This window comes from Urocitellus parryii, chromosome 8 (assembly GCF_045843805.1).
Source record: "Urocitellus parryii isolate mUroPar1 chromosome 8, mUroPar1.hap1, whole genome shotgun sequence".
Taxonomy (NCBI): Eukaryota; Metazoa; Chordata; class Mammalia; order Rodentia; family Sciuridae; genus Urocitellus; species Urocitellus parryii.
In genome coordinates this window covers 112,240,250-112,265,792 of record NC_135538.1, presented here as the reverse complement: position 1 = coordinate 112,265,792, position 25,543 = coordinate 112,240,250, and the positions used below count along the sequence as shown (strand labels likewise).

The 25,543-nt window shown below is 40.6% G+C and overlaps 1 protein-coding gene across 1 annotated transcript in view; it reads right to left on the bottom strand.

The window, feature by feature from the left end:
• The window catches only part of Btbd9 (BTB domain containing 9), a 415,087-nt gene that overhangs the window by 280,455 nt on the left and 109,089 nt on the right, over positions 1-25,543 (bottom strand). The window lies entirely within an intron of this gene.

Here is a 25,543-nt window from a genome sequence, read left to right as displayed (position 1 = left end):
CAAGAGTGGAAACAGGGAACTAGTCAGGAGGCTAGTTCTAGAAAGAGCTGAGAGTGCCCTGAAGTAACACAAGCCATCTTCATGCCCGGGGCTTGTCTAAATGAATGAATCAATAAATAGACATCAGCCTCGGTTCTCACAGCTCTTTTTTTCATGATACTTCCAACTGTGCCAGCATCCTCCCTCCAGTCTCTTAGACTCATGTAAGGCTGTGATTTTCCAGTGCCAAATTTTTAGTCAACATTATGATAAAAAATTAGATGAAATCTAATGCTTAAAATTAAAATTTTAACTCCTCAACTGCCACTTTCAATTCTGTATGAAATTAGGAGCATAATTTTAAACACTGTCATATAAATAAGTAGAAATTTATATACAAGAAAGTTCATTTCAGCATTATTTTTAATAGAAAAGTAGAAACAATCAACATATGCCTCAATGTAGAAAAGGTGAAATTATGGTGCCTTTATATAACAAAATATTATACAGTCCTCAAAAATATTTAAGAGAATATTTAATAATGTGAGGAAAGTAAAACAGTGTTAAACAATAAAAGCAAAAATTAAAACATATATAATATGATCTGAAGTTCAATTTTTAAAAAGAATACACATACACATGACAAAAACACATAGGTTTATCAAAGTTGCAATATATGAACTCTGAGGTAATTGGTGATTTTTACTTTCTCAGTATGTTTTTCTACTTTTCGAATTTTCTATAGTAGTAAGACTTTTATTCTAAGAAAAAAAAAATCTTCCAGTAGTGTTTACATCTAAAAGAAAAAACTTCTTCATCCTCCTCCACACTGCTCTCCCAGTCTGTGTTCCAAACTGAGGTCCCGTTTCCTGTGGATCTGCTTCTGCCATTGCCTGTACAGGGCACCATGCTCTGCAGCCATGGGTCTGGGGGCCTCCCTCAAAACAATTCCTGCTCTCAACATCCACTCTCCAAGGCACTCAGCTCACACAACATGCTGCCTTGATTCATCAATTTCCTTCTGTGCCTTTAGCTCTCATTGTCAAATTCATTATCCATTTTTTGTTTTTTTCTGTCCTGCCCCACAGCATCGAGCACAGCACCTTCTTCTGTACAGGCATTGAATACATGTTGGTTATACAGAATGAAAATGTTATTCTGACACAGGGGCCACTATATTTAGTTCTGAGAAGAGCACAGCACAATCACTTGGGCTCAAAAGCTGCTGTCGTGTTTTCTACTTTGAATCACAGACAGTTAGGGGAAGGAAGACAACGGAGGTAGGGTCTTGCTCCACCCCAGAACCCTCTCAGAGGTCCCAGGTAGATGCAGCAGCGGTGGTGGAGCCTGCCCTGGAAACACTATGGCTCTAGACTCAGTGGTCTTATTCAAGCCCTTCCTACTGAGCTGACTCAGACAGCCCTTTTCCCTATCTGTCTAAAGCAAGTAATTTTGGAAATGTCCATTTGATTTCCTGAATGTCCATTTGGCAGGCTTGAGAAAATTAATTTGGTATTGCCATTGTCCTTTTCACTTTGCATAATATAACAACTGCATATCAAAGGTTCACTGAAAGTACCTATTTTTAAGTATAACCATTAGGCACTTCAAAAATTATTTTCAAGCCAGCACAGCACAAAGGCAGGATAATCTGATTGCAAATTCGTTCCAGAGATATAGGATATAAAGCATGATTCAGTGTACTTGTAAAGCTACATCCTTACTCCTTACACCCTTGAACTGAATGAATGAAGGCTGGCGTGATGCCAGAATGTATGATGTGTGCTTATGAACTGGTGTGGAAGTAGGCTTTTACAAACTCCAAGAAGACACATTAAAGTCACTGATGAGAAATTATGCTGATAGAGTACTAAGATCCTATGAGGCTGGGCTGTGATTTGAGTTGACAGCTTTGCTTATAAACATTGGTTCTAAAAAATACCAATTAATGATTCATTTGAATCCTGCTCTGCTCTGATACTGTCCAGATTCTGGCATTTCATGTCATGCCATCGTCTTTTACCACATAAGCTTCAGTTTTATCAAGGCAAAGAAGGTAAAAAATACTTTCAAGTGAAAATAATACAAATAACAAAGGATCTATTTTACTGTTGTGAACTCTGACAATTTCCTCTTTGCATTAAAAAAGATAATAAGTGTCAACCCAGTTATTATAACACATGACAGCTTCAGAATAGAGACAGCACATCCAACTCACATATTCAATATGGACACATGGGAAAAGAGCAAACAGTTTTTCTAGCAGATTTCTCTGCCTCAATGCCAATATGGCAAATAATCACATGAAAATGTTATTACTCTACCTAATTTTCCCTTGGAGCTTTTAAATAGAAACTTTTGTCAACTGATTTTTAAAATATGCACAGGGAACAAGGACAGCACCACCACCATGAGGGGCCCTTTCAATGACATCTAGGCTTAAGTGAGGTGACACCTGCAATGGGTGGAGTTTTCAAGATGATTAATAAGGGCTGAGGAACCAGGCAGTCATGACAAAGACAGATGGCTCTCCTAAAATGGAAGAGCTCCTGAAATGGCATGAATTCCACCGAGGAAGTCGAGGAAAGGAGAAGAGAAACCCTCATCTGTGCTTTCTTTCTCTAATCACTGGGGATGACAGTCCAAGTTAGAGAATAAAGCAACCCAGATGGAAAAGGGAGGGCTAGGGAGTAGCTCAGCAATAGAGTGCAGGCCCAGCACGCTCAAAGTACTGGGTTTGATCCCCGGTACCACCAAGGGTAGGGGCAGGGACAGCTTAAAAGGCAATGGAAGAAAAATGAAGGGCAGAAGGCTCCTTTATCCTTGGGGGATAGGTTCCAAGACCCCCATGGTGCATGTCTGAAACTGCAGATAGTAGCAAACCTTATATAGACTATGTTCTTTTCTCATGCACAACTATGATAAAGTTTAATTCATAAATTAGGCACAGTAGATTTAAAACAATAACTAATAAAACAGAAAAATTATAATAATATACTGTAATAAAAGTTATTTAAAACTTAGGAATTGTTTATTTCTAGAATGTTCTATTTAATATTTTCAGACCATGGTTGACCTCAAGTCACGGAAAGTACAGAAAGTGAAACCAGATATAAAGGGGGGAGGGAGTACTGAGATTAAAAGATGTTTTGCTAGAGACAGAGTGATTCACTTCAATTAACCCTTACCTAATAGCTACTCTGCGCTAGATATAACATCTGAATAAAGTCAAATAGGCATTGCTTATTTTATAAGAGCAAACTCTGGTCTATAAGATCATGCGTCTAACAAGATGCTCAGAAGCAAGACTGTCTTTTCCTTTATACCCAAGGGGGAGGGGTGTCTTGTTTAGCAAACGAAGTTATCTTTATCTGAAATGTTTCCAAAGCCTGTGCTTTGTATTTATGTCCATACTTTTTAGATAAGACCTACTTTAACTGTTGCCAATTCTCACATTTTACTGATCTACTGAGCAGTATCTATATTTGCTGATTTTATGTTCTGTCACCCTAATGTTATCATAACTTAATGCTATCAGGGAATAAGAAAGAATCAATGCTGATTATAGTTAAGAAAGTGAGGATGAAAGCAATACTAACTGGGGATATTTGTTTTCTGTGAAGCCTCTACAGGAGGTCTTCTTATCCTAGAGTCATTTAAGAATTACTAACTTGACTCAAATGGAGCACAGAAGCTATGCACACATCAAGCGAAAACAGCAACAGCTCTTTGGGGAGGCAGTGTGGCTTGGTGGAAAGAGATTCTATACAAAGTCTTTGGAGCCAGGCAAACCTGTTTTTTGTTTATTTGTTTATCTGTCTGAGATAGGTGTTGCTATACTGAACAGGCTGATTGTAAACTCCTGGGCTCAAGCAATCCTTCTGCCTCAGCCTCCCTAGGAGGTGAGACTATGGGAATGCGCACACACCCCTGACTAAACCTGTTTTTTTGAATTCTGGTCCCATCACTTTTTTTTTTTTTTAAATAGAACTCCTAAAGGTTATACAATTTCTTTATCTGTATAGTTTACAGTTTGGGTACGGTATTAAGTGACACAAAAATATATGTGGGTGCCTAATATTATGCTATTTCCTCTCTATTCCTTCAAAGGCTTTTGTGAGTACTGTACTCCAATGAGTTTTTCTACCTTTAAAATATTTTTGCTTTTGGGGCTGGGGATGTGGCTCAAGCGGTAGCACGCTCGCCTAGCGTGCGTGCGGTCCGGGTTCGATCCTCAGCACCACATACAAACGAAGATGTTGTGTCCGCCGAGAACTAAGAAAAAATAAATGTTAAAATTCTCTCTCTCTCTCTGTCCCCCTCTCTCTCTCACTCTATCTTTAAAAAAAAATATTTTTGCTTTTACTTTATTGATTTGAATACTACATTAGTGTGCCTACATACATCAACTGGCACATTTATTTTCTGGTCTTTGAGGTGTCTCTGGGCATGTAGATGCTTAAAAAATGGGCTATTAGCATGATTGGACGGTCTCTATCCTCTCTCCAGGTGTTTTAGAGAACCACATGGCCAGCAGCAAGGATGGAGTCAACCTCATCATTCCTCTACCAACCCTCCCTGTGCTGCGTCACTGAACTTGCCTCTTCCCATGCTGTCCTCAGAAGACCACCTTCGGCCTCTCTCCACTAGGAGGAACATGGACAGGCTGATGAAGCAGAAGAGTGAAGTAGGGAAGAAACGTGGGTTTTGGCTTCTGCATGGATTCTGACCCACTTCATGTGCCTTCAAAGTTGGGGTGAATCCACTGTAGCAACCACAGGGAAGGGCTGAGGAATCCTGTTTTCCTTGAAGAAGGGACTGAAAACTCACCAGACTGAGTATCAGAGGAGACTGGAAATTACAGGAAGACTGCTACTGCGTAATGACTAAGCTACCTTGGTATGCTGTGGGCTAAAGTCCCATCTCACTGTCATCACATACAGAACAGAATCACAGCTCCAGGAGGAGCCACGAGTGTGTCCCTTTTGGTCTATCTGAACATCCCAGACAGCAGCGCATCCAACTGAAGAAGGGCTGCGGAAATAGACCAACAACGCTTCAATTACCTTGGCTGCAGATGAAGACAAAACAGGAGCCTCAGGAGTCCTCAAAGGCCTCGAGAAGTTCTCTGTAAACTATGTTGTTATCAAATGGAAACTACAAGCAAACGACCCAAACTGTCAGAGTGAAGATTTCCCTGGGTTGCTCTGGCCATGAGGCAGTTCCCAAGCACACGATGGATGGTGAGTGGGAGCCGATGGGCGCCCAGTGCAGGTCACAGCACAGTGACAGGAGTTCAGATGCATGACCCATCCAGCTCCCGGGGTCGGCCTCCCACTCACACAGAGCTATCCAAACTTGGCTGACCTACCATTGACCTTTCTGGTTACGTTTATTTGATAATCCCCACAGGGCAGATGGGGAAAATGGAAAGACAGAAGGGGAAAGAATAAAAAGAATGCTGTTCTTATCATTAGTAGAGACATATATTCGTTACACCAGAAAAGTGATTAATGATTAAGCTAATAGTCTATGACAAAGTTATTACAATCTTTGCAGAAGAAAAATTTATTTCTTCAATATTTTCCAACATTTTGAAGTCCAGGGCTTGAATTACTGTGCACAAGGTAACACTCCTTTCTAGACCACATCTGTGTGACAGGGCCACCAAGCCACACTGACGAATGTTGCCATTACTGCTCAATCACACGCTGTAACGAGAATTTCCATTTCAGAATTCAAGCCTCAAGTAAGGGGTACTGAAATCCTTAAATAAATGTTCTTTTTTATAGACTGTTAAGAAAAATAGAAGAGAAAACAAGTAAATACATAAGACTTATCTGAAAAGCACCAGTTAAAATAAGGGAAAGAGCACATTCCTCAGACTCAGATAGAGCTGTCTGAACACCTGCCCAGCTCCTCACCAGCTGTGTGACTCTGGGCATGCTTTCCGATATTGGGCGTCCTCATCTACAGACAAGGGAGCGCATGCCTTCCTTCCTAAGCTCTTGTGGGTTGAGAGAGAGCATGAATCCAACACTTAAGAGTGCTGACCTTTGTCCAGGCAAAAGTCATGTCTCATGGGCACTGTGCTTTAGCTTCCAATTTAAACTCACTGTGGGTAGGCACACAAGTTTTTTTCAGGCTATCAGTAGTAACTGGGACCCTGAGACTGACCAAGAAAACTGGCATGAAGGTGAGAAGCTCTCATTTTGCTTTCAGTTCATGTAGAGAACATCCGGTAACTGCATCAAACTCTGATATCATCTGATGTCCATGTGAACAGAAGCCTGATAACTTGCCTGTTTTACTCTCCACTGTCATAAATATCTTTTCCCTTTCATAGACAATTCCAGTATCAGTTTTTGATCCAGTGCCCAAGCAAGACATGACCCTTCTGAACAGGTCATCCTACTGGCAGGTGCTGTGCAGCCATCACACAGGCTGGGCAGGAAGAGATAACTGGTATGTGTGTGTGCTCTGGGAAGCATACCAACATCCAGGCACCTCCAACAATGAAGGATCTCTTGAAGGAGTTCCTTCTCTTAAAATGCTCTCTAAACATAGAGCTTTGTATTTGGACTCAAAAATGCCTTTCCTCTGTACTAGCGTCTATCAGGTAAAAGAAAATGAAGACAAAAGCAAAGGGCAACTAAAAATCCTACTGAGTAGGGCAAAGCAAAACAGGGAGATCCGATTCCAAATCAGGGGACCCAGGATGACATGAAAGGAAAAGGAGAGAGAAGAGGAGAGGCACATAACCTGGAAGACTCAAGTGCGTCCTCAGGTGCTTCCCCAAGGTATGCAAGAACCTAGCTCTCTTCAAGGAGACAATCACAGCATCGCGTACTTTAAATTAATTCCTTTCTGAATGAGAGCTGGGTAACAAAGACAGAACTTGGCAAATGGCACAGCACGGTGAGTGCAGAACTGTATTCCCAGCTGGTACTTGGTGAGATGTTAGGTTGTCAGTTTAATATAAAATAAAATGAGGCCACACATCCTAAAGTGTTTTGAAAAGTAAAAATCCAGGGGAATGATGAAGGCAGTGTTGTAATGAAGCTGGAGAAAACAGACTCGGAGGGGTGGAGCTGTGATATGATCTTCCTTTGGCTGGTACCCCAGGGCCTCTGGGAAGGGGAGATGACTGATGGAGAGGCCATTCCTGCCTCCACCCCCCCAGTGGGGCTGGCAACACCATTTGATGGCACCTGGCAGCCAAGAGAGAGCAAAAGAGAAAGCCTGGTTTGGAGACCTCCCATCCATTAAGGGCAAAAGAGTGAAAAGTGGGAGAGGAAGCTCCCAATATCAACAGCAGTGACCTGGGGTCATGCAGTAAGAAGTTATAAAGGCATAAAAGCTTCTATATTCAGATGGTTCCTTTCAGGGCAACTCATTTCATGATACTTAATGCAAGCGTTTAAAAGAACAGTTGGGTTGGATATAACTTACAGTGCGTCACACAAATCTGGAGCGCCCACGGAACATTAATTTCAGGGCGTGCATTGAGATTATGCTCTTACAACCAGCCTCTCTGCCAGGGGCAGCTTGTAACTCAGAGTCATGTTTCATTTAGGATATGCTGTATAACATTGAAGGGGAAAGTAGCTACTTTGTTTTTTTTTTTTTTAAGTTTTTTTTAAGAGAGAGTGAGAGAGGAGAGAGAGAGATAGAGAGAATTTTTAATATTTATTTTTTAGTTCTCGGCGGACACAACATCTTTGTTTGTATGTGGTGCTGAGGATCGAACCCGGGCCGCACGCATGCCAGGCGAGCGCGCTACTGCTTGAGCCACATCCCCAGTCCAGCTACTTTGTTTTGTTGTGGTCCCCTGCCTCACCCAAGCCAAGCAGAAAGCATCTGGAAGGAGCTATACTGAGCTAAACTGAAACTTTCTGCAAAGCTGTCCCCACCTTTTTGGGCACAAATCTGCTTCGGCCAACTCTCTCAACACTCACCCTGGCCTCAAACACTGCACTTCTCTTGCTGCTCCGAGATCCCCACAAGCAGGCTGGGATCTGCTTTCCCACACAAACACATCTGGTTCTCACCTTCTGAACCTGGGATCGTGCTCCTGACTGCGCGTGCCAGATACCTGATCATCCCTCCTGAAACCCCACCTCCTCCCAAGAGGTCCTGAGGGGTCAGTTTTAAACCTTTAGCTACTCTTCAACTTTGCCGATTGGTGATAATTTATTCAACTTAAAAAAGGAAAATCATATTATTTTTTCTAAGTAATGTAAAACACTTAATTTTATCCATGCTCTCAAGTCACTTCCCTTTGTAGCGCATGTTTGTGTAGCTGTTATATGAGTCCTTTGTACCGATGTAGCTGTCATTCCTTCAACTCAGTTCTTGCCAAACACACACGGAGCTGTGTCTGGAGATACAAAGATAACCGCTCTTGTTGAAGAGACGCCAGTTTAGTGGGAGAGACAGACGTGTAAACAGATCTGTATCTGAGATACACAGCCTGGATGGGGAAAAGAAGCTAAACTGCACACATAACTCAGCTTCCCGAGCTCAGGATCTCAGCTGCTGTCCGGTAGCAGGGACACAGGTTCTGTAGAGATCCCTCTCTTGCATTACTGCATCCTCCCTCCCTCATGGTATCATTTGAACTCAAATACAAACGTGCCTGCCCTGACATCATTCTCTGGACCCCAAGTTCCCCCAGCCTCATCCTTTCTCTGCTTCCCTTCCTGGTGACACTCCTTTCATCTTCTACATTTACTGCTACCTCTGTTTCCTCAACCTCCATTCATTCCTCCCACGACTTCACTGAAATGGTTCCTGAGGTCAACAGGAAGCCCCACCTTGCTAGATCCATGTTGTCTTCTGTAGCATCTACTGACCACACCCATCACCCCGCAGATAGCATGAGAAGACCATCTCCTTTAGGTTTCCCTGAAAATCCTCTCCTCATTTCTCCCTACGCTTCACTGGCAGTTCCTCCCCACTCTTCTCTGCCCCCTTCCCCCATCTGCCCGACTTCCTGACCCCTCACTCCCACTGTCTATTCTCAAACTGGATCACTTTGAGTTGACCTTTCAAAAATATAAGCCATGTTATGGCATCACTGGCTTGACCCCACCAGTGGCTTTCCATGATTAGAAGATACTCTGCACACCAAGGCCCTGACGCACCTGGCGGCCTCCTGTCTACGCCTTTGCCCTCATTTCTAACCACACCTTTCCCCAACACTATACAGACTCCCCACCAGATTTCAGATACCCAGGGTCTCTTTTCTGTTCCTCAAACACCAGAGCTGAGACCCAGTTCACAGCCTTTGTCCTTGCTGCTCACCAGCCTGGAACACTCTTCCCCTGGCTCTCTGCTCAGCCAACACCTTACACTTAGAGTCTTGGCTCAACTGACTTCCTCAGAGGCCTTCCCTGCCTATCCTGCTCAAGTGTCCCTTGCCCAGACTCGGCCATCTAGTGGCTCATGACCCCATTTCAGTTTCTTCAAAACACTACAAGCCTCATATTTATTTCTTCACATCTCACTTGTCTACCTGTCCTACTAGAACATAAGCTACACAATGCAGAGGCTTGGTCTCTCCCGTGGTTGTACTTCTGGCTCCAGAAGGCATTTAGCATATTGTAGGTGCTCTGTAAATACTTAGTGGATGGATGAGTGAAATGATGGTAAAACCTTTGTTTAGGATCCTGCATTCAGCTCTTTGCTCTTCAACTGCAGAGGAGCACAGGGAAGGGAAAGGGAGACACGAAAGAACATGTGTGCAGGAGGAAGAACAAAGTAACTACAACTAGACTGCCGAGCAAGTGTTTTATCTTCATTCTCCAGGTCATCACTAGTAGTTCATGTCTAATGGGGATTAAATAAAAAGAAATGAGCTGCAGGTGCAGTAGAATGGGTATAAGTTCCAGAGCATGGGAGTTAGAGTTACCAACCCTTCCTGGGATTGGCTATTATTTGAGATTGTGAAGAAGTTTTGTTTGTGAAGAAGAGTCCTGAATATCCTTTAAAACAAAAGAGATGAGAAAAAAAAATCCTGTATTGATTGCATGCCTCCCTGTGCCAAGGCTGTTTTACAAGCCTGATCTCCTCTGACATTTGCGGCCATGCTACGAGACAGGGACTACTACTGCCTTCAATTAGAAATGAGGAGATGGAGTCTTAGCATGGCTGACTTATAAAGGCCACTCAGTTGATAAATGGCCAAGGTGGGCCCAAGCTTAGTCTGAAATCTGCTCTTACCCATGTTTTGAAGGGAGGCTTGGAAGCCCTGGATGCAGTCAAGCTAACAACATGGGGTCAACTGGAGAGTCCACCCAAATCAAGGTTCTGAGATATTTCCAGAAGCAACAGAAAGGACATGATATGAACAACTTGAAACTGTCCTAATGATGTAAGTTCTGCCTTCTAGCTTTTGACCATACAGACATTTGAGGAAGTGGACAAAATCATGTGCCTTTTGTTACCCATCGTATAAATTCTCCTCTGACATCCTGAAGAATTATTTTATCTATGGTCCATAGACATGTTGTAAAATGTGGGGAAAAAGAATCATGTTTGCAAGTAGCACCGGCTATGACAAAATAATTGTTTCCTCTAAGGTTTTGAACAGAGGACAGCAAACTAGGCCCTCCTTATGGCCTGTGAACCAAGAACAGCTTTTACAGTGTAAATGGATTATTGAAATAAAGAAGAACATGCAACAGAGACTTCATGCTGCCTACAGAGCCTGACATATTTACTATCAGGTTCTTTATCAATTCTGTTGACCTGGTCTAAACTTTTAAAATGGATACAGAAAGAATGAAGTGCTTGTAATAGAGAAAAAAGTCGATTAAAATAAAGTAACTCTCTGAAAGTTTACAAAAGTATCCAAGAGAGGGGCTGAGGATGTGGCTCAAGCGGTAGCGCACTCGCCTGGCATGCGTGCGGCCCGGGTTCGATCCTCAGCACCACATACCAACAAAGATGTTGTGTCCGCCGAGAACTGGAAAAGAAATATTAAAAATTCTCTCTCTCTCTCCTCTCTCACTCTCTCTTTAAAAAACAAAAGTATCCAAGAGAGATGACAGATGGTTAAAATATATACATGTGTAATATATTTTAAATAAAATTTTATATATCTATATTTTTTAACCATCTACAACAAAACTTCCCAGAGTCAGATTTTCAAGTAAATCTGGCCTCCCAACTTAGGTTTGGTGAAATGATATTAGTAGACATAAAAAAGGAGCAGAGGAGCCAAAGGACTTGGAGAAGACTCAGAATTACCCAATTATACAGCTGCCAGGGGCCTTATAGAAACTATGAACCACTGCTTTCTCTCTGTAAATGAAGAAATACCCCAGGGACTGGCAGTGACCTCAGCACAGTGCAGTCCCATCTCCAGGCTCCTGCTAAGTCTGCTCTCACTATGCCACGTGGCCTTTACCTTACCACTGAGACATGCTCTGCAAACGGAGGGACAGGTAGACAGCCTTTTAAAAGGTCAGACCAAACCCAGCAGCTCCACAAAGAATGTCTGATCTGAAGGTGAAGTCCCAACATCTTTCTTGTTTTGTCATGCTTTTTTTTTTTTAATTGCAATTGTAGTACACTTTCTTTATGGAAAACTTAAAAAAAAATTAAAGAGAATAATCATTGCCATTCAATGATAAAATGCTTTTTAACATTTGGTATATTTCCTTACAGCTTTTTAAATAATGTATATACACATATGTCATTTTTAAAACGGGAATATTATTTTAGCATTTTCTTTTACTTAACTTGTATTTTTGTGTCTTACAAACTTTCTTAACATTTTTAATCGCTGTACAATTCTATGTGTTTATGCATCATAATTATATCACTGATCTTCCAGGACTCAGATACAGAGAATGTTTTACTTTGCCCTCCCCAATACTGACTATGAGCATTATTCAAAACACCATACCACTTGATAAGCACAAAATGGTTTCTCTTTGTTTCACAATAAGGTTGATTCTTTCTTCACAAGGCCATTTAGTCAGTTCTCTCTCTCTGCCTGGAGACTGGGTTCCAGGACACCTTGATCCCAAAACTTGAAGATACTCAAATAAAAGTTATATGCATAGTATTTGCATATATCCTACATACAGCCTCCTGTAGAGTTCAAATCATCTCTAGATTACTTATAATATCTAATACACTGCAAATGCTCTGTAAATAGTTGTTATACTATACTGTTTAGGGAATAGCGAGGAGAAAATATATCTGTACCTGTTCAATACAGACACAGTTTCTTTTTTCTAATATTTCTGTTCTGCAGCTAGCTGATTCTATGGGTTTTACACCCACAAATAAACCTCAGTCAATGTGCTGAATAATAAGAGTGCAACTGTATTTAATGCCTTTCTTTGTAGAGGGTCTAATCCCAGTGTTCTTATCCTATTATCATTGTTTTTGAGATGTTCATCTTTCTCTTTTTGATTATAAAAGTCAAATAACAAAGATTTAATCTTTTCCCCCATTCGTAAATACTGTATTTTCCCCATTTTGCCACTTGGCCTTTTTTGTCTTTTTAATTTGTTGTTTTTAATTCCAGAAATGTAGCGTTTCTGTCTAATCAAATCCTTTATAATCCTTTTGTCCTTTTTTCGATAGAGATCAGGAATAGTCTAATGCTGATGTGGAACGTATAAGGGATGATCTTGTGGAGCTGGCTAATGATCTACTAGTCTGTTAAACCAGACAGCCTAAGTCCCCTGAATCTACACAGCCTGAAGAGGTCCCATTTGCTGGTGGCCAGATGGAAGAACTGTGCAGCAGAGATGCTACCAGATGGACTAAGAGTCGGGATGCTTGGATTCTAGGGGACTTGCTGATTGTCTGTTACACATCCTTATGCAAATCCCAGAGCGTCCCTGGGCAATGCACCCTTCCTGACCAAATGAAAAGTGCAGGCACTACATGCTACCCCATCCAGTTCTGAGGCTCATCCCTTCCCAACATGTGAAAAGAGAATCAGTACTACATGATCCACAACCCAGAGAGACCTGTCAATGAGAAGAATGAAGAAGTCGAGAGGCAGCTAGAGCGAGGGTCTGACAGGAGGGAATGCATAGTCCTTTTGACATGTAGGTTATAGAATTCATTTCAAATAAGCTGGTGTGATCTGGAGGATCAAAGGCAGGAGAGAACTAAAGCCAACAAAGGGCTCAACATCAGTGCACAGATTTTTCCCAGAGAAGTTAAGGGGTGGTCTTCCTGTGACATCCTCTGAGTCAGTGGAGGTAGTAGGGATGCTGGATGTGGGTACAGAAGCCAGAATAAAAAAGATCCAAAATGAGTACTACATGAGAAACAGTGGTGCAAGTTTTGAGATAAAGGGGGAAAGTGTTGGGGTTCAGCACATTGAGAGCGCTCTTGCAAGGCAGGTATGAATTACATCACGGACACTAAAAGTGGCAAAAGACAATGGATCTCAAGTGCAAGAGAAGACATGGGCTTGAGCAATGCTGGCAGGGCTGTGGTACACATCAAAGCCATGTCTTGTCTCTAGAAGAGCCTGCAAACATACTGTCGGGAAATGATAATACATGCTGTGAAGTCTTAGGGTGCTGGAGAGAGGGCAAAGTGTTAGTCACATGACAGGCCCTGACATCACATTAATGAGCTAAAGCCTTACCCTGGCACAGCTAACTAACTAGCATTTATTTATGTGTATTAACAAGTGATTGTGGGGTTTTGGCATAATATTAATAACACCTGTTCGCTTTTTTCTCTTTATTGCTACTTTAGTAGTTATTTATCTTTTCCATCTTAGCGCTGATTAAAACATAAAATGTCTTTAGGAAATGTTATATCCTAATTTATAGTTTAATTTAATCTTAGCAGTCACTGATAATGTCGCTTCTGTTAAGGAAACCAGCCTATCTATTATCAGATACCAGAAATATATTTTTAAAAGGAAATTCCATTCTCAAGTGAGAAGAAACTGCAAAGCAAAGAGGCAATGAAGGAAGAAAACCAAATCCCAATCCCCACCTGGCCCAAAGGGAATATTAGGAAGAATCGAAGTGGCACTATTATAATGGAGGATGCCTCATCCATCTGTTCCCTTCCAATACTATCTTTTCCAAGTTGTTTACTGTCTTTCATGTAAAGAAAAAGAAAGAGCCACTTTCCCCTTCCAAAAAACAAAGATGGTAAAAACTACACTGCAAATAGCTTTTATCCTTAGGCTTCAGGTTCTCAATTTATTAAAACTCTTTTATGGTTTATTCTGTCTTGGATAAAATGGGAAAAAAAATAACCAGATCCCATTTTAAAGATGAGAAAATGGGCACACAAAAATGTCCTTAGACAATCTATGACAGCACAGTGAAACAAAGGCCTGCCTTCCCATTCACATGCTGTTCACAGCCTCCATCTGTAGTCAAACAGCACCCTCCAGGACTGCACCCCAAGTTTTTAAAAGAGAAAGTGTAGAAGATGGAGCACATACTGAGAGCAGGAACTGGACTTCAGTCCCAGCATTTCCTCATGCGCTATGACCTTGGGAAAGGATATTTCACCTTCCCAGGCCTCCATTTCCTTCTTATAAAATGGAGATAATGTTGACGCTACCTCCTACAGTGGGCATGAGGATCAAGTGGGAGGAAGGGCTCTGGCAGTGCTGAGCTTGTGCGTTATCTAGGGGTTTAAAAAAGAAGAATACAACAACTAAAATAATGACTCTTAAACTTGTATCACTCTCTCATTCATGAAAATATGATCTCATCTCCTAAAAGTGCTGTGTGGTACTTTACATGTAAGAATTAGTATAACTTTATATTTTCAATTATTTGTCTTTGCCCAACTGAGAACTAGTGTGCCTATGGCGAAATGTATGGGGGTGAATGGGATATGTGTGTGTGTGTGTGTGTATGTGTGTGTGTGTGTATAAACTAATATTTAAAATTATGGTAAGAAAAATTTAATGTGGCAAAAATATATAAATTCTCTTGAAAACTGTTGATAAACAAATAAACCTCAGTCAATGTGCAGAATAATGAGAGAGCATTTCTCTTATGAAATGAAATTTAAGCTTTCAATTTAGGATTCTATTAACAAAACAGTACCACTGCATATAATAAATACACAATGATATAAAATCTATGAGGATTTGACAAAATTTTTTTACAGGTATTTTTAAAACAGACAGCAATTCTAATCCAGAATTCAATCTAAAAATACTGAGGTACTTCTGTATTTTTAACCCTTAAAAAATTGTCCAGACTTTGAACAAAATTTCCATACAAATAATAAGAAAGCTTGTTGTGATCTGACAATTACATTGAGTAAAAGATATTTACCAACAATTACAATGGGTAAAAATGTTCCTTTCTCCAGCACCCGGGAGGAGCGTGTTTAATGAGGAAGAACTATTTATGCCCACCAGCAGAGGACTAACCGGCAGTTTCAGGAGAACACATCACAGCAGTACAAGCAGGCTGCCAGAAACCTGCTACCTGGTTTTGACTTTTACTCATCTGATTTCCAAAACCAGATGAAAGCTTTGAAAACAGCAGGGGCTTTTGGTTTTGTTTTTCCTTTTTATTGAGAGTCAATGGCAGCAACAGCTGAGCTGACAGGGTCTGCAGGCAGCAATACTGAGGTTCTATGGTTCCCTATTGAAAATGAGTTCTCACTCATCTCATAGGTGCCAGTACTAGTGACACCAACACATTCCTCTTCTCTCTTTTTAAGTGCTGATAGTAATCGAGTGGTTTTGACCATGGTTACATTCATTTGGAAAAACAAAATACTGTGACGAAGTTCATTTCACTGCAAGACCAAGTCTTGGGAGGAAAAGAACCTACAGAGATCATTTTGCCACCAAGAGTGGCTGCTGGTATATTGGAATCAAATTAACTGCTAAGAAAGCAGGGAGGAGGCATGGGGCAGAGAGCAGCACTGAGGGGAAAGGCCAACCAGGGTCATAGGGAAACCCTCTGGTCTGATCATACAACAAACAGGGAAATTGGTTTTAGTGTTTTTAGCTGCAATTAGTCACATTAATTAATGCTAAAAACAATGTTAACAGTATATTATTTTCATCTAGTTAAATAAAGGATTACACACATTTGAGTAAATTACACAGCATTAAACATTTAAATAACTTGAAATGAAGCCATTACTGTCATTCAAACAAGTTTCCACAGCTAAAGGCTGAATGTTAAGTATGAACTGATTTGGCATTACAAGAATATAAATCCTTTATCTTTTTAGTGAGAAGGAAAAATGAAGAGATTTGATGACTTCTGACTTAAGTGGTTTGCTGTAGCACAGCGCTCTCCAGTGGTCAAATATTCAAAGTGCAATTCTCAAAGGCCAAAGTTCACTGGCAAATCTTCATATTTAACAGTTAACAGTGACAACTGATAACAAACTCCTTTCTCTTCTTTTAAAAATACAATTATCTACCTCGGCATACATTTCCAATATCAGATCATCTTCCCACTGCCAAATTTCCCTCACCAAATTTAATCCCTCCTCCCCCCCCCCCCAAAGAATTTGTTCCTCCTAAGACATGTTCTGGAAGATAAAAAAATACACCAATGAGGGCTGGGACTGTGGCTCAGCGGTAGCGCACTTGCCTAGCATGTGTGAGGCACTGGGTTCAATTCTCAGCGCCATGTATAAATAAATAAATAAATACATGTCTTAACAACTTAAAAAATATTAAAAAAAAGAAACCAATGAAAAACAAAAGAAAACCTTACATGAATGCAACCAGTTGCAATGATGAGTAAATCCTTTATAAGACCAGGATAATGGCTGAGATGCCAACACTCAAATGTTGATAACTAATTCTTAAGTATTCAAATCTAAACTCTTTAGCAAAATTACAAAAATTATAGAACTCTATTTTATCTAGTATATATCGTAAGCATATATGGTAAATTAAAATTACAGAGGTGTCTTTTATCCACTTTGCTGAACGTATTTCCAGTTTTTAATAGTAGCATAAAAGATTCATTGTATACACATTATTTATTTCATTATTATAACTCCAAGTATTTTTTTCTTAAGAGATAGTAAAAGATGACCCTTCAGTTACCTTTAGAAGTTACAAAAACCAAACAAATTTTTAAAGCCAAACTAATACTTCTATTCTTGAAAATACACTGATTTTTTTCATATAAAAAGATCATAATTCTATTTATAATAAGAACTAAAGTAGAGTAAATTAGTTATAATATTCTTGGTTTTCTACTCAATAAGAACTGTAAGGCTTGAAAGCATTGCCCCAGATCTTACACCAAATAGTTACTAAGTAGAATGAGGTAGCTTGTTTTCAAAAGAATAATGATTATCTATTATTTTCCTCTTTTGCCTATCGAAAGAATAGGAAAATTTAACATGTCTGAAAAGATCATTCCTCTCACTAGAACCAATGAAGTAACTCTGTAATATAAAGAGCAACAGTGCTGGGTTTGGATCTTGACTCTATTACTATAGGTCAAGCTTAGTCAAACGACATTGCTGTGCTTAGTTTTTTCATCTGTGACATGGAAATAATCTTTTCCATCTCATGGGAATATTGTGAAGATTACAGGTCCCACTGCCTGGAACTTACATAGGATATCTTTCAAAGAATGGTAGTTCTCTTCTTCATACATTTTTACTAGTGAAAGAATGCAGAAAACCTAGGTTCACTGCAAAGAGAACTGGAACCAGATTTAGCAGACATGGAGTCTCACGGATGAATCAACGAACCCACTCAGAGTTTCATCTGTGAAAACCCTGTTCTTTGCTATCATATATTAGAAGACCCAAAGATGATGCTGAAGTAAAGTCACTGAACCCTTCAAAAGAGGACGAAAAGGAAGAGAACCAGCATTTATAGAAGCTTCATGTGCTACTCACTGCACCCAGCCTGCCTATACTAATGATCTTATCACTTAAGGTTCCACAGGCCTCCAAGAACTGAGCAGGTGCCTAAATAGGAAATCAGTGAGGCTGGCTTATTCTTGTCCAGGTGAGACTGGAGGATAGGGCTCCACTGAAAGCAGGTGGGTCTGGAGTGGCAAAGACAGGGCAGAGAAGGAGTAACACCATGGTCCCATGGGAATGGTGACAGAGCTGGAGACATGCTCATGAATAAGAATGTCTTACTTATCCCATCTTAATTACTTTCATCTGTTTCTTCATATGTAAGTATTTAAAGTAGTGTGGTGGTATGAGATGTTATGAGAGCTGTATCAAAATCCTGGGGGGGTCACACGTATAAGTCTTAAAATCACTTTTTGAACTATAATAAAACACTGTATTTGCAAAGCAGGCTCTCTGCCCCCTGAGACCATGAAAGCAAAGCAGTTGAACAGCCTGGTGTGAAAGTGACCTATACTGTGCTCTGTCACTAGCAATAACAGGAAAAACACCTGTGGAAAGCAAGCAAGTCTCACTTTCACCCTGATCTCCTGACTTTAAGACAAAAAGGGAATTCTGCTAAGACTGTCATTGCCTGGATTCTTTTCTTATAATTCTTACTTTTTAATCGATAGCTTAAATAATGTTAAAGGAGGTGTAAGATTTCTAAGTTTATCATAATGGGCATGAGAAATATTGAGAAACATGTCTTTTTTTAAAGATGCAAATCAGCTTGAGGAAAATTAGAGTAAAGGAGAAAGGGCTCATGGGACAACTTTTAAAATTCCGGCTTTAGGCTAATGGTCATGCCAATTAAAATGCAAATGGATAAGGCTTCTAGCTTTCAACAGCTTGCCAAGTTCCCTGATGACTTACCAGTGGCAACAGCCATCATGCCTTCCCTTGCTGCATCAGAGTCCCAAACAGTGCCCCAAATCAGGCAGGACCTCCCCCCACACATTCACGCTAACACCCTCCAAGAGGACAGAAACTTTCAAGCAGGACAACAAAGGTACCAGCATGTCCCCTTCATCAACACAGGAAATGCCTTTTTCTCAGGAGGCAATTGCCACAATACAGAACTAGAACCATCTAGCAAGCAAATGACAGATGGGTCTAGACACATAAGGTAAAGGACAGAATTGGTTCTGGTGACTCTCTGAATATTCATACAATCTATAAAAGTCCAATTCTTTTAGGATGCAGTCTGTTAGAAATGAATATGCAACTGTACCAAATAAAAACACTATTTCTCAAAATGTACACATGGATGAAATTTTTCCCACCCCTATTGCTGTCACATACCACTGCTGGATAGTCTTGCCTGAAATTTATATTGATCTCTGATTTATATTCCCTAATGCAGGTCCCCAAAATATGCTTCACCCCCCACACTGTATTTTCTCTTACATCATTTTACTCATCACAAAAGATGTTACATCAGTAAATATTTCCTAAGTATAATGTCAGAACCAGCCAGCTCCTCAAAACGATCAGGATTCTGGATCTTTACATAAGGCCTTAGGGCAGCAGTATGTACTTCCTTTCTGCAAATTTACCAGTTCATTATATGGAAAAGGAGGGAGGGACGTTGAGAAAAAGAGACAGTAAAGAGGATTAAGGGAAAGAAGAAGTGCAAAGAGTAAAGTAATCAGCAAAAATAACACCGTCAATGTAGATGACCAGTCCTCACAACTCACCTATCAACAATGAAAATCACTGAGAATTTCCAAACCTTGTGGCTACAAAACTCCAACCAACTACTAAGTGACCATTACAGCAAGCAAAGGCAGATCTGAAGTATTACTTCAAATCTTAATTAAGCAAGCTTGGCAAGAGTCACAACGCAAGCAACCAACCAAGGCAGCAACAGCCAGGTTTATAGTTGGAGGCATTCAATAAGAGTGTAAGTGTTAGTGTGCTGAAAACAAATGGATTTAATGCTAAGGTGCCCCTTTGCTCAACACTGCTTTGTTTGAATCTTGTTGGCTTTCTGGAAACACTAACTATAAAGTCACTTCCACAGTAATAAAAATCTCTAGCAACCAACATTCAAGTGATTCCCAATAAATTTATCAGACAATTGTGGTCACTTGTAAAGTTGTTTACTGTATGAATTGGGCTGCCTGGGACACACATCTATAACACCTAGAACTAAATTCAACCCCCTTTTTTTTTTCCACAATGAGGTTTTTCCAGGACTCTTATGAGGTATCAAGGACAAGTCACAAAGAGAGAACTAGACTGTCGTCCACATTCCATATTCATGAACAAGGGATGCTCGCCATACTTCTAAACAGCAGATTATGCTAAACAGCTGTATGTAACATAAGCTCATTTTCTTTCATTATTTAGAGGCACATATACTTTTCAAAATTTGTGTAGTTCTTTTGTGTGTGTGCGCACGCACGTGTGTAGTGCTAGGGATTATACCCAAGGCCTTCCGCATGTTAAGACAAATGTTCTGCCACTGAGCTACATCCCCAGCCCTGTGGTTCTCTTTTTATCCCTGTGGTTTATCTGGTACTAAAAAAAAAAACAACCTCCACAGAGCAAGAGCAGCCCAGAAAGGGTTGGAAGAAGCAGATTGGCTTTTTTTTTTTTTTTTTTTTTTAAGAGAGAGTGAGACAGGAGAGAGAGAGAGAGAGAGAATTTTTAATATTTATTTTTTAGTTCTCGGCGGACACAACATCTTTGTTGGTATGTGGTGCTGAGGATCGAACCCGGGCCGCACGCATGCCAGGCGAGCGCGCTACCGCTTGAGCCACATCCCCAGCCCCAGCAGATTGGCTTTCAATGCCTCAGTCTGGAAGTGCCCTCCATCCCTTCCTCTTACAGCTCACGGCCCTCTGCAAGTTACACAGTCCAAACCCAACAACAACTGAGACTGGGTACTGTAGGAGATGTAGGGAATATTTAATGAGCAATACTACTTCTACATACTTTCCAATTTAAAAATTATTTGGTTCTAAAATTCAAGAAGCCCCATACTACTCTGATAAGCTTCACTTTCCAAAATAAGGAATCAGGTGTAGCCTTGACTTGGGAAACTTTCCCCTTTATTGATACTGGGCTGGTTCGTGGCTCCATGTTGATTTTCTCACAAAACTATATCCAAAACAAATGGGACTTTCCAGGGATAAATTCCACAGAACAAAAACCTCTACAGTGAAATTAAATCTCCAAACATTTTATCCATATCAATTGTGTACCATTTCCCCCCCCCAAAAAAAAAAAAACACACTAATGAATGATTTAGTGTATCTGGAGTCTAAACAATGCCTGTCAGTAACTGCTAGAGGGTCATCTTTCACACTTGGCCTTTTGCCAAGCCTGTTTTCTCTCAGCTCTCTTATTTTCTCTTTAATTTTGCTAAGTGAACACTATTTTGACAAGGGGTTAAGCAATGCACAAAAAGTGGAGAAAAAATATTAACAAATTAAGCACTTTTGTCTCATCCTCCTCAGAATATTGTGCCAAGCACTGCACATCCTGCTGCAGTCTCAGGGAACGCTGCGCTTGGGGACCGCCCGCTCTGCATTCAGCACACAAATCACTTTCGCTGTGATCACACACATTTATCTTTATTTTTAAAATCTCCTCATTGTTGCCAATGGCACTTGAACATTATTATTACTAATCCAGCTATTCCTAATAATAGTATTTAAGTAACTTGTCATCTTGGGAACTTTATAGACAATATCTAATTAATTGTCAAGCATTTAATGTAACAGGATTCTAATCTCCAACCTCTGAAGCAGGGTATTTATTTGTTATAATGGTAAAGCTTTTGTTTGAATTGCTTATTTATGCAATATATATTCTCTATCACCTCAATTCTAATTTTTATATTTGCTTTGTAAGTAAAATAAAGAATCACATGCAGAAAGATACAGACAGTACACTTCACAAACAGTAATGAATCTCTTGCGGCTCCTTTTATTCACACTACAATAGATTCTATATTACCATGCAGAGAAAAACAAAACAAAACACCATAGATTATTTCCCTTGTTTGCAAGAGATGCTCACAGTATTCTGAAAGGAACAACAACTTGAAGGTACAGCATGCTATGCCTCAGCAGTGTGAGTAAATATGCTATTCTGTTGACATCTTGTTTCTGCTTTCAAACAACCAGGTATCTTCCATATGAATTGTCAAGAGCAGCTAAATGAGTTTTCCTGTCTAAATGTGCCCATACTCTTTTTAGAGACCTCATCTTAAGCTAAGCTGCATATCTTAGCTGAACACTGTGGCAACAATTTCTTAATTTGCAAGAGTTATTTGAAATCAATATTTAAAAGGTATAAATATGACTAATTTTGTTTGCACACCTTCTCCTTACACACACCACATACACTTTCCATGTGACAATGCAAATGGCCTGAATCCAGCAGAAAACAGAAAGGTGTCAAAGGAAAAAAAGAGAGAATCCCCTTCTCAGGCCCTTAATGAGGCCTCCAGAGCCAAAGGCAAACCAATAACAAATTGTACTTTCCACATATGGGGGGGATGGGGGGATGGAGCTTGTCATCTGAAATTAATTGAACTTAGCCATGCCAAGAAAACACTGGTAATAAACCCTCCCCATCTAAATTAAGGGTTTTATACCATGAAAAAAAAAATAAAAATTTATGGCAGTAATTTCATCTGGGTTTTTCAAGAAGTGCTTGCTGATTTTCTTGTACTCAGTAGAAAAATCCCCAAGGAGCAATGCAGACTGCAATAAGGCAGACTTCTAAAAAGATACCATTTAATTCCTCACTCCTCCCCTTGCACTATTACCACACTTCCACTTTTCTCTAACTCGGGATTAACTCTCAACACAATCCTCTCCATCAGCTCTCAGCAACATCTCACAAAGCAGGTTGTGGTCTCCAAGAGTCCATCCCTCGTCTTTAGTAAGAGAAGGACTAGGGAAAGGACTGGAAGCTCACATCGCTCTGGCTTTTCTTTGTGATATCTGGCCATCCCGATTAAAGGCATCAAAAGTCTTAATGGCTTAAAAACAACCTCTAAACAAATCCATCACTTAGCACATACAGCGCTGGTGTCAAAAACTGATGAACGACTTCAGTTCCCAACCTGTGGGCCCTATGTAGTGGTGCAGTGACAAAGGCCAGGCACAGGGTTATTTGCAAGAGTTCTGCAAATCCCCCTGAGCACCAAGCGCTGCCTGCAGACCAAATGTATAATGTATGAAACATACGCAGTATTCATTTTCTAATGTCCACAGACACTGCTGTGATTAATAAAACAAATGTATTAAAAACCAGAACTAAGTTCACAGCAGCTTGCCATTTTCTCAATCAATGCATGCCAAGAGAAAAAGGGTTAACTTATAGTCCTGAGATATTTTTCGATAACAAAATGTAACTTTTTATTGAAAAGACAGAAAGCAACCGATTTGAGTGTTAATGTTTAGTGCTTTGCACTTGTGCTCATGGTAGGCGCTCAATACTTGCTGACCACAGGGGTGAGCACCCTTTGGCATCTATTTTTTCTTTCATTGTATCCCCTACCAGTTTACTTCATTAATTCATCCCCTCTCCAACAGTTCTCAAAGAATGGCCCAGGCACTCCAGGGGTCCCTGAGATTCTTTGGGGAGATCCATAAGGTGGAAACTTCTTAACCCTAAGAAGTTACTCGCCTTCCATGCACATACAGTTGCACCTTCCATAGGCTCCACGGGCTGAGATATCACAACAGATTGAGAATCTGTCTTCTATTTATTACACCAGACATTAATGAGATTTGCAAGGCTACTCTCCTCACTAAATTTATTACATTTTGGAAAATATAGCTATTCTTCACTAAAAATGTTATTTACATTGATATGTAATGGGTTTATTATTATATTTTAAAGTTAACAAATAAATATAATAGACATATCCTGCATGAACAAAGGTTTTGAGGATCCTCCATAATTTTTACAAGTAGAAACTTTGAGAACTACAGGTGCAGAGATTGCAATCTGTGACGTCCACTGCCGATGCAGAACCTGGGTTCTGTTCTCAGGACCCTAGAGGTTCATAATCACAGGATGGAGCCCTCCCTGACAGGGATGATGAAAAGAGCATTCAAAGGGACTGGGAGGCTGGACGGACTGCTCTCGATGCTTCCTTCTAAAACAAGATTGTATAATTCTGTCTTCAAGGGAACAAAGGAAACCTCCTTTCAGAGATGTGGCTATTAACATGGAGTTTGAATAATATTTAATGTACCTTCATTTTACTATCTACAAAACAATATGAGCACATTAATGGGCAAATTAATATTTTTTCCATGGTTCTATGGTCTTGATGTCAGTACAATATTTCCAACATTGTGGAAGCAAGATGATTTCCTTCATGTCTAGTGTTCTACAACTTTCATATCACATAGCCTGGTACCACTCACATGGAAGGGAAATGAGAATAGGGGAAGAGGGCTCAGAGGAAAATAGCTACTTGCCATATTTTCAAAGATGTGCTTATGGCCAAGTGGCAAGGTCAATAACAAGGCAAACAAGATTCTGCTGACAGAAATCCCCAGGGCAAATACAAACTTGTAGAGACAAGTAGGGTATCTTAATTTTCTGCACAGGTCTTGCTCTCACAGCATGGAAATAAGATGGCTTATCCTTAATGACCATACCATGCCCGCAGAAACCAGTAAGTTGTTTAGAATACATGGCATCAGCTCCATGAAGGAAAAGAACTATTAGAAAAATTAAATGACCATACTTGTGTAATTCGATTCAATTCAATGAACGTTAACTGAGTGCTTGTTATGTTCCAGTCATTAGTCTAGGCGACCATGGAGAGAGGATAAATGAGACCTGAGTGTGCACCATCCAACAACTCACGTTCTGAAAGGGAAACAGCCAGACCCTCTAAAGCAATGCAGAAGTGATAGAAAAGTAGGTGCCCCGTTCTGTGAAACACTGAAGAAAAAGCAATTCAATTTGGTGGGAACAGAAAAAAATAGACAATACACATGTAATAGGAAGTGGGGAAGTGAGAAGCTGTGCCTAACTCATGGTCTGAGTTAGGGTTCAGCACAGTTCCTGAAAGCTGAGCCCTCTCCATCTCCAAAGACTGTTCTGTGTGTCACATCCATTCTTCTCTTGTCCACAGCTGCTATTTCACACCTCTACATTCCTCCCATATCCCCTATGATCCTCGATATCCCTGCTCTTAGCAGTGGTTCTTGCTGCCTCATGCAGAGAAAAAACAAGAGCACTGGCCTCTGGCTACCCACCCCATGGGCCTGCTGCCTTCCTCTGCCCTCCAGGAGAAGGCCAAGGCTAATCTCTTCACTAAGACTCTCCAGCACGTCCATCTATTCTCCCCTCTCAGGAACCTCTGCTCCCCAGCCTCTCCCGCCTGACTTCTAATCACCAGCATTTAAACATGCTTTCCTAGCAGTCCTCTCGAGAGGGGACCTTTTTTCCCCTCTCAATGTCCCATAATTCCCAGGGACAGGAGACAGGAGAGGCACCTATCCTTGCTCCCCCGTTTCTGGTTACTACTTCCAAACCACTTCTGCCCTTTTTGAAATTCTTACAATTCTCCCTTCCCCTTCCGCCCTCAGGCCCCTCCTGCTCCTGTGAACAGTATCCCCCCAACTCCATGCTCAGCACCAAGTGAAAACACACTCCTGGTTCACTTCTCCACTCCCGGTTCACTTCTCCACTCCCATTCCTGACATCATGGGTCAACAAC